Here is a 9845-nt window from a genome sequence, read left to right as displayed (position 1 = left end):
TTCTGAGTTCAAGCCCCAAGGGGGCCCCTAAGGACCTCGTCTTGGTCAGCTCGTGTGAGGCGTTGTTGGGCACTTAATAAAAGGAACAACACAAATTTTATTTTTACTTGGCTAACACTAGAGTGTTTTATGAAACTCTAAAATCCTATGAAGCCAGGTGGCACATTCTAAGCCGTTAGATAAGTGGCCTATTATTGGCTACTTACAATAGCCCATATACTTAGCAGCCAGCCAAGCATTCTAGTTATTTTTTATAAAAACAAAGGCCACGGGCAATAGTTGAAGTATAGCAAATAAGAGTTTAACTTAACACTCAGTAGTTAGAATGCTACTTTTGATCCTTGAGGCAAGTAGTGGAAGGTTGGGTGTCGTGTTGATCACACTTTGGTACCCAAAGCCTTCATAGCACACTATAGTAATGTTTTGGGTATCGCCACCTTTGCATGGGTACTACTTGTCTCCTTGAATGAGCCTTTGCGAAACAAGATTGCATGTCTAGAGTAGTGGGTGACAGATGAAGGGAAGTATGCGAAATCCATAGTTGTTGGTCTCATTCGAAATAACATTGAGCTTGTAGCATATCCTTCCTTACCCAAATCTTGCTATGCTTTTGCCTTCTTTGAATACATTGTGTTTGTGATGAGGATGGAAGTTGAGGTTGATTGTGAGGAGATTACTTCTACCAGAGGTGTGGCCATGGTCCTTTCAGACTCCTTGCAAAGAGACACCATCAAGGGCCCCAACCATTGTTCATTAGTGTGCCTTTCCATCTCGTAGTGCAACCTTCTTCTATCCTCTCCCCCTCTACCTCTACCCTCAAAAACTCGTCAACATCTTTTCGAACTCCACCCATGGACACTTTTTAAATTCCAAAGGAGACCACATTAGATAGAACGTGGTGGATGATCAGGATCCGAGCATTTCCACCCTTGACATAAGCCTTCCCAACGCTTCTCCTTTAAGTATCCTAGAGCCACTCACAACATTGTTTCAAGCTAAGTCTCAAACCAAAGGGAGCGCTCAAATACCTGAGACTTATACCCCTCACGACCCATTTGATAGTTAAATCCTCAACCCAACTAGGTTTACTACCCACATCCAACCATAGTGCAAAGGTCTTCTCCCGATGACATGCAGATCCAAACACCTCACAAAAGAGGTGCAACACCTCCTACAGGTTATCCACCATTCATGATCCTCCATTGACATACAACAAACAATCGAGAGCAAAAATTATTTCCTCAAAGGCAAATAGATTGGCCAATTTGTAGTGTGTCAGGGATTCATAGTTGTTTGGGAGGTAGGATTCCAAGTAGACCATGATATGATGGATCACATTTTCACATTGAGATGTGTCATTGAGGAGGTCAAGGCACGAAAGTCGAGGATCTACTATTGCTTTGTGGATTTTTGCAAAGCTTTTGACACAATGCCACAAGCTTGACCATTTAGGCAACTACATGATGCGGAGTACCCTCGATACATCATTTGGGCACTGTACTAGCAGATATTAGGAAGAGTTAGGATGATGATTGGGTGGATAGAGAATATCACGAGCTTAGGATAAAGTAAGGTTGTCCATTAGCACCAATCTACATGCCATCGAGCTAGAATGTGTGATTAATTTGGCTCGAATTTTGACTGATTGAAGGCAACTCATGATTTCCTTGGATGCATGCATAAAGAGAAATTGGATCCTGGTTCCACCCACCATGATGGCCCCATGATGGTTTACATGGAATTACTTATCACCACAATGGTTTTGTAGGTGAATGATGCCGTTAGGACATACATGGCACGTGTTCAACTAGGAATTATTGACTAGTAATACTTAGATATAGGCATAAAAGAGCACCCTCTTCTCTATGCAAAACAATTTTTTTCAACAACTCATTGGCTATTCCTACTTCTCATTGGCTTCTTTGTTTGCTCCCCTATTTACCATACAAAACTCTATTTCTCCACTATTCATTGTCTCTTTATCCACTGCTTTCCTATTTGCCATGCTTGCTATTACCAACATGCCAACTATTACCAAGATCAGTCCTCTTATATCTTCTTCTTCCTACAAGGTGGTTGTATTGCATTGCACACATATTATGATGCCGTGTGTTGTGCTCAGGCTTTGTGTTCTCTAGCAGTTCTCAAGAGGTCTCAAGATTGACGACTTGTTCCAAATGCTTGAATCCGGCCTATATTTAGTTGTTTTCTATGGACCCATTTAGATGTCAATGAAGGAGTTACAATTTTTATGGAAAACTTTGCTCATTTTGCACTTTTTTCTCATTAGTAGCCCTGCTTTGTTTATCTCCAACCTACTTTAGAGGTTTGCATAGCAAAGCTGTATTCCTTTCAAAGTGGAGCTCCATTGGTGGCCTTGTTTATGTCCGACCTCCTTCAAAAGCTTGCATAGTGGGGTAGTATTCTTGTAGAAGAGGTCTATTGGTTGCCTTATTTATGTGAGACCTCCTTCAATGGCTTGTACAATGGTATTCTCTTTCAAAGTGGAGGTGCCATGTTTATGTCTGACCTCCTTTGGAATGCACCTCAAGATGCAAATGGACAATTCTGGGGCTCAAGATTGCATCTGAAGATGCAAATGGCCAATTGTAGAGTCCAAGTCTGATAAAAAGAGCTCAATATTCTCTTGCCAATTTTGTAACGCAAATTTTATAAAACAAACGCATTTATCTTTTCTCATATTCTCGTGCCAAATAGTGAATCTTCTTAGACTATTGCAATAAGATTTTTGTAGTAGAATGTGATTTTGTATTAGAGTATGGGGTGATAAATTTTGAAATTGAGAGTAGATGGTTGAATTGGGCATTGTTGGGGTGCCAAGGGATTTATAATATACCCCTTGAATGCATGTGATACTCTAGTTTTTTATATGATTGTCCCTATGTGATCATGAGCATGTTCTAAAAATGGTAAAAAGTGCCCAAAAAGTGTTGAAACAATGCTTAAAAGTGCTCCAAAAGTGCATTCGAGCCATAATCATGGTTGGGGTGCTAAGGGATTTCTAATATACCCTTGAACACACATGATACTCTAATTTGTTATATAGTTAATAGATCTAAAAAACTCTTCAATCCTAAAATATGCTCGTGTCTATGTTCGATCATGAGCATTCTCAAAACTTGCCCAAAGAGTGCTCAAATAGTGCTAAAAGAGTGCATTCTAGCCATTGTGATAGTTGGGATATTGGGCAAGCATGACCACCGCATTGACTTTAAATATCCTTAAAAATGCTAAATTAGCTCTCTTATTGAACAAGCCTAGTGTCATGGAATGAGGGTGTGGTTGTATTGTGAGGTCAAGGTCATCTGTACTATAAGCGAGTGTGGTGGTCACGTACAAGAACCAATGCGGAGGTCCCACTATCCCACAGACCACCATGTACCATGCACTATATTCCACAGAATGATTGTATGTAGAGCTCACGCATCAAGCTCTACATGGTGTTTTATGCCTGTGGAGTAGAGCTCCGGAGTGCAACATGTAAAAATTTCAACAATGTTAAGAATGATTACTACCAACACATTGTGTCTCATAATTATACCAATGTGGCAATCAATTGGTGAGAGTGCAAGCTTGCCCCAAATTTGAAATCTCACCCACCCACGTGTTATAGCATAGCCCCACAAGTAATTCTCTAATTGGCCACATGCAATTCCTTATAGATCCCTGCACAATAACCCTAATAAATTCACTCATCATTTCTTGCCACTCCAATGCCTTCCTTGCTTCTATGGCTCTTCTTTATTCCAAAAGATGACTTATACGGATGCATAAATAACCCTACTTAGGAACCCTATCAAGTTGTGCCCTTCTTACAACACTCTTTATGTACACTTTGCCGCTTTATGCATATATGTCATTTACATTCCCAACATCCTCCCTTAAATGGCATTATATAAAAAGAGGGTGGATTGCAAATGGGAAAGTTGTTGTGATAGCAAACCTACAAATCTACAGTGTTGTGAGCATGGTTGTTAGTAATTGAGCAAAACTACAAAACCTTTGAGCAAGAAATCTATTACTCCCCTCTTAAGGTGTAAGAGGTTTCGGTAACTCCAAGTCTATCTAAAGTATAAGAACTTCCAAATCTCAATGGCCTTGTGAAGATGTCTACTACTTGCTCGTATGTTAGGTAGTGAATCAAAATCACAATAGTAAGTGAAGTGATGATGCATCTCTATGCGCTTGGTGTAGACATGAAAGATTAAGTTGTTGGCCATTGTATGCTACTAGTGTTGCCGATGTAGATGGGTGCCAATTTGCCAAATGACATAAGGTAACTTAAATCTTGAGATTAATATTTAAAACCAACTATTTCACAAGCTATATTTATCATTGCTTCTCGTTTTGTTAAGATATCTATGTGGAACCAAGTGAGAAATAAAAATCGACTATGGACCTCCTATCATTAGTGCTTCCTACCTCATCTAGGTCTATATAATAACATTTTCATTCAGATCAACTTGGATGTTATACTGAAGATCAAAATCTACAATTCCTTTGATGTTTTTGAGAACCCTACATGCTACAAGAAAATGAATCCTTTTAAGTTTTTGCATGTATGGATTAATAATTTGATTGCATAATTCAAATCTAACCTTTTGATTTTAAAATATATCAACTTGGCAATGAGTTGATGGTACTCTTTGGTTTTAAATCCAAAGAGTCTCCATATTATGAAAACTTCAAATTGCATTCAAATTTCAATTGGACTATTCATTAGCAACATGCATGCATCCAAAATTATTGTAGAACTCTTATCATACTTTGTCCAAGTAAGCACGATCTACCATATGATCTTTATACATCAGTTCTAGGAAAGTAATGAAGCTGCTCCTCGTCCTCTAACTTTTGATGCAAGTTTGGCTGTGACTTTCATAGGAAAACTGGTCACAAGTGTAAAGAATTGTGATAGCAATACTTTGTCCTCCTTTGAGAACGTATAGTGATGATTTGGTGAAGAAGTATAAAAGCTAAGTTGAAATTATAGCATTTAATTATCTAGAGGCTTGCTTTAAGCCATTAAATAGCTACAATAATTTGCACTTCAAATGTGTTTCCTTAGGAATACAATAACCTCTTGAATCTTGATTCATTCATCTAGATTTCCTAATTAATGTAGCCATTTAAAAATGCATTCTTAGCATCCATTGGATACATGGGTAAGTTGTAACGTGCAACTATGGAGCAAATGCTTCATCATAATTAGTCCCATAACCATCTACATAGTCTTTTGCTACTAACCTTGTCATATATTATCACTTTGACCTCTATGGGTCTCCTAATCTAAAAAATTCATGATCTACACATTCAAGCATCGGATTTGCATGGGATTTGTTATAGCAGGTTTGTAATTTTGTGTTACAATTGTCTCCGCATTTAGAAATTGCATTCGATCTACAAAGGTTAATGTTTGCAAGATTCGTTTGGAAGAATTAATTGGTAACCTAATTAACACTCTAGCCTAAGTTTAACCTCCTAATATAATCTAATTAATAACCTGCCTCTGTCTCTGTCTCTACCTCTCTCTCTCTCTCTCTCTCTCTCTCTCTCTCTCTCTCTCTCTATTTTTGGGATGCCTCTATGACCCATGGCTGTCCAGGAGAGCCCTACTCTCTGCCTTCTCCCTCTCTCTCCCCATGCTCCCCTCGCTCTCCCTCTCCATAGCTCTCACGCTCGCTCCCCTCCCTACTCCACATCTCTCTACTCCCTCTGCTCACAGCTCTGCCCCCACTGCATATTGATTTCTCGCAGGGATGACCAATGCACTATGCTTCATGGAATACGATGGGAACCTGCAAGGAAAACTTTGGTCTAATGTATATATTTCAACCTTAGAGATGCATGGAATAGTAGATCATTGAAGTTGGTATTGCAGGATCATTGAAAAGAACTTTGCTTTCTGCCAATAGCTTCAGGAACATCCACATCTTCATTTACAAATAGTTTCGTTGAGCATGCTTCCAAAGTTCCTCCACCTGTATCTCTTTCATGTTCACCTGCCAATGGCTCCAAAATGTATTCCCTTTCACCACACTGATCCTCTTGGTCAACAATTTCTCTATCTTGCCCCCTTTCTCTTTCATCTCGTTAACCCTGCGCATTAGAGGCCGCTTGGCTCTCTCTTTGAAGTCTGGCAGAGGATTTTCCATCCCCCTACACTGACTTCCTTGGGCCACAGTGCATTTCCAAACCTGGAGGTCCCTTGGTCTAATATAGCCAGTGAGCAACTCCTCATCAACAATTTCATCAAAGACAGCCTGCGCTCCATTCTGGTCGGACGTAGGAATAGGAAGAGGAGTTGCCAACTTGAAAGGTTCCTTGTAGCCATGGATTTGCACATTAGCGTAGCATTCCCTACAAATCTTGAAGTTGCACTCATAGGGTGAAAGCAAGGGAGGTTCCAGAGGGAGATGAGAGAGGGTAGAGAGAGTGAAGCATATCGAGAAGAGGCATAGCAGCAGATTCTTCAAGGAGCCTTCGACCTCCATCTAGAACCTTCTTTAATTTTTGGGAGTGCCTTGGCTTAATGAGCCCTTCCTTTTCACCCCTCTTTCTCCACCACTAATTAATTGTAATTTTCACCAACGGGGGGGCCCTATTGTGAGCTTAATCCTATAGACCATTTGCACCCAGTGCTATGCTTATGCTTAGGAAATTTAAGCTAGTGTCTGAGTTTGCTTGTTTATAATGACATTATATTTCTCATCGATTCGTGCTTGCCACCTACGAGTCATGTGCAACCCTTTTATAAATAACTAGCTCATTGATTTTGATGATCTTTTGTAACAATATGCAAAATTTGTCGTGTAAGTCACCTATTTGGAACTCCCTTTTATTTTTTTGCCATACTATGTAGAAAAACTCTCTATATAAAATCGTATGTACTTTAGTTGTGCACATGCCTCTACTTGCACATGACTCTATGTGCATTTGTAGGCATTCATTTTGGCACTTGATTAGTCATACTTGTTGCTTACTAATTCTTGGAATTATGTATCTTCCACATCCTCTCTAGAATGTGCCATTGGTGCATTAGGTAATCAGTTATAAGGGCTAGTTCCTTCAACTCCTTTTGCAAATTTTTGCAATAAAGCATTTTGCTAGATCTATATAGCAATAGTCTATTTCTTTACATTGCATGCTGGAATATACACATCATGTAGGCTATTAAGGATATTTAGGGGAATGGTAGGGGCACTAAGAGGTTTGCACTTCCATATCTGAGTGAGGGAAGGACTCTAAGACTCAAGTTCATCACAATGTTTTCTCGATGTACACTTCCCTATTTAGGCTCGAGGGAGCTCCCTTCCCATTTGTGGTGGTGGTTGAAATTTTGAGGTGGGTTGAAAATATTGATGGTGAAATCATGGTGAAATACCATTAATTTCTTTGGCCAAGCATATGGACTTTCATGCATCAATTTTGTAATCATGCACAAAAGAGCTTGTCATCATGGTGTGCCTATGATTAGTTACACCCAATCATGCTCTGACCCAATTGTGAGCGTCCTTAAGTTGCTTTCGACTTTAAGATGGTCCTTATATTATATTTAACAAGAAGACACCTAAAATATAATGAAATCGGCTATCTTTAATGTGTGTGTGTGTTTCCTATCAAAAAATCTAGACTACTACACTACTGGACTATGTGGGGGTTAAAGGTCACTGTGCCTTTACCCCGGTTATGTACAATACTCAAACACATATATAAATGAATGAAAAAGAAGATTAGGGTGGTTCTGCACCCACCAAAACTTGTGTGGCTCTCTATCTCTCTCTCTCCCTCTTCCATTCTTGCTTCCGTTGAGAGCACTCAACTGGTATCAGAGCCCGGGTGATCTAGCTGAGCGTGCGTGAATGCTTGAAGCTCAGCAGCTCTATGGGAGGAAGGAGAAGCTTTGTGGGAAGCTTTGTGGGTGACTTTACTTGCATCCGAGTGTGTAGAGACCTTGGAGGAACCTTTAGAAAAGTCACTTTGGCTTTTCAAAGTGGTTTTGTGAGCCAGTTAAGTGTTTTCAAAGAAAAAGTCGTTTTTTGAGCTTTTCCCTATTCCGTTCGATGATAGAGACTCCATATTGACTTGTAGAGGTGACTATTGCTTGCTTTTTGTGTCCACTTCACTTCAGGAGCTTGGAAACACCTTCATTCTTGAATCTGGGATCATTTCATTGGATTTCTGACTCATTGTGTTAGTTTCTACGTTTTTTGCCCGGGTGTTGGAACTCAAGTTTGGAGCAACCATTTGTAGATCTGTCAGTTCCGGTGGACTCAAGAGATCCTAAAACTTCTATGTTGCTCATCATTTGCACTCCGGTGGAGTTTACAAACAGCTCTATTTCCAAAAACGTTTTTCAGTCCGTGTGTTGGACCTAGTGATTGAGACCACGGTTTCTAAAACCGTCTATCCCATTGCATTCCGGACGCCCAAAAACCCCTACCTGTCAGTTCTTGTGTGATTCGGTGGAGGATTTTCAGAGTTATAGATCTCTGTGTATTTGATTTCGTCTCTCTATTATGCATTTTTCATTCTAAGATTTTGAAACCTTAGATTTATGCCACATGGCAGTGGATAAGTGTTGACTCCCGTTTCTCACTCATCGATTGGGATTTTGGAGTTCTGGCAGAAGAGAGATATTTGCAGATTTTCTTGCTGAGTCCGATTATGCAATGGCGCCCATGTTTTGAGGCATCTCAGGTTCTATTTTCAGTAGCGGTCATTACCGTGGGACTATGATTTCTTGAGCATACCTTATGCAAATCACTCTGGTTGCAGTTTGAGCAGTGTGCGCACATTCGTGGTATGCATTGGGTTGTAGTGGATGATTTATAGGCCATTTGATGCATTATGGTCCTTATTGGATGCATTGATAGGCCCAAATTGCCTTGTGGGATGCTATTTTTTATGGACGCTTTGCACATGGATGCTATTTTAAGCTGAGGGACAGCTTTGACACACTGCAGGTAATGCATTGATAGTGCTATGCTCTCTTGGATGAGATATTATTGATGCATATGCCAGTGGACGGTGTTTATGCTTGAGTCATTTGGCACTTATTGGCATTTTCTTTTGGGCCAGATTTGGTCATATCGATGCATAGTATATGCATATGAGTCAGATGCATCTTTTGATGCTTTGAGCTTTGAGTTTTGGTGATATTTCACTCTATTGTGGCATACACATTTGGGTGCACTTGGTATTTGGTGTGATTCTCTCTTATAGGCATTAGCATTTGGGATTTTGTTTCATTTGCATCATGGCATCCTCTTCCATGTCTGAAAAGGAGTTTTTCAGCATTAAAAAGTTTGATGGGACAAACTTCTCTTTGTGGAAAGAACAAATAAGGGATGTGCTTATTCAAAAGAAGCAGATTAAACCCTTGGCAGGGATTGAAGCTAAGCCTGCAAATATGTCTAAGGATGATTGGAATGAGTTGGATGCATTAGCAAAGTCTACTATTAGACTTCATCTTGCAGAGTTAGTTTATTTCACAGTAGTAAATGAGCAGACTACGGAAGATTTGTGGAAGAAACTGTGTGCCACTTATGAGAAGGAAACTGCCTTTAATAAAGTTTACCTCATGAAGAGGTTGTTTGAGCTGCAGATGAAGGAAGGGGTCTCCATTGCTTCTCACTTGAATGAATTCAATATTATTTTCAGCCAGCTTTAGGCTCAGAAAATGAATTTTGATGTGGAGAATAAGGCAATATTTCTCTTATGTTCATTGCCATCCTCATGGGATACCTTCCGTACAGCCGTCAGTAACTCTGCACCTGGTGGAGTACTAGAATTTGATGATGTTGTGGGTAGCTTGTTGGCCGAGG

This window comes from Dipteris shenzhenensis, chromosome 15, assembly GCF_047967505.1.
Source record: "Dipteris shenzhenensis isolate YYH24624 ecotype China chromosome 15, Dip_SZ_1.0, whole genome shotgun sequence".
Classification (NCBI taxonomy): Eukaryota; Viridiplantae; Streptophyta; class Polypodiopsida; order Gleicheniales; family Dipteridaceae; genus Dipteris; species Dipteris shenzhenensis.
Note: the sequence above shows the minus strand (reverse complement) of the source record.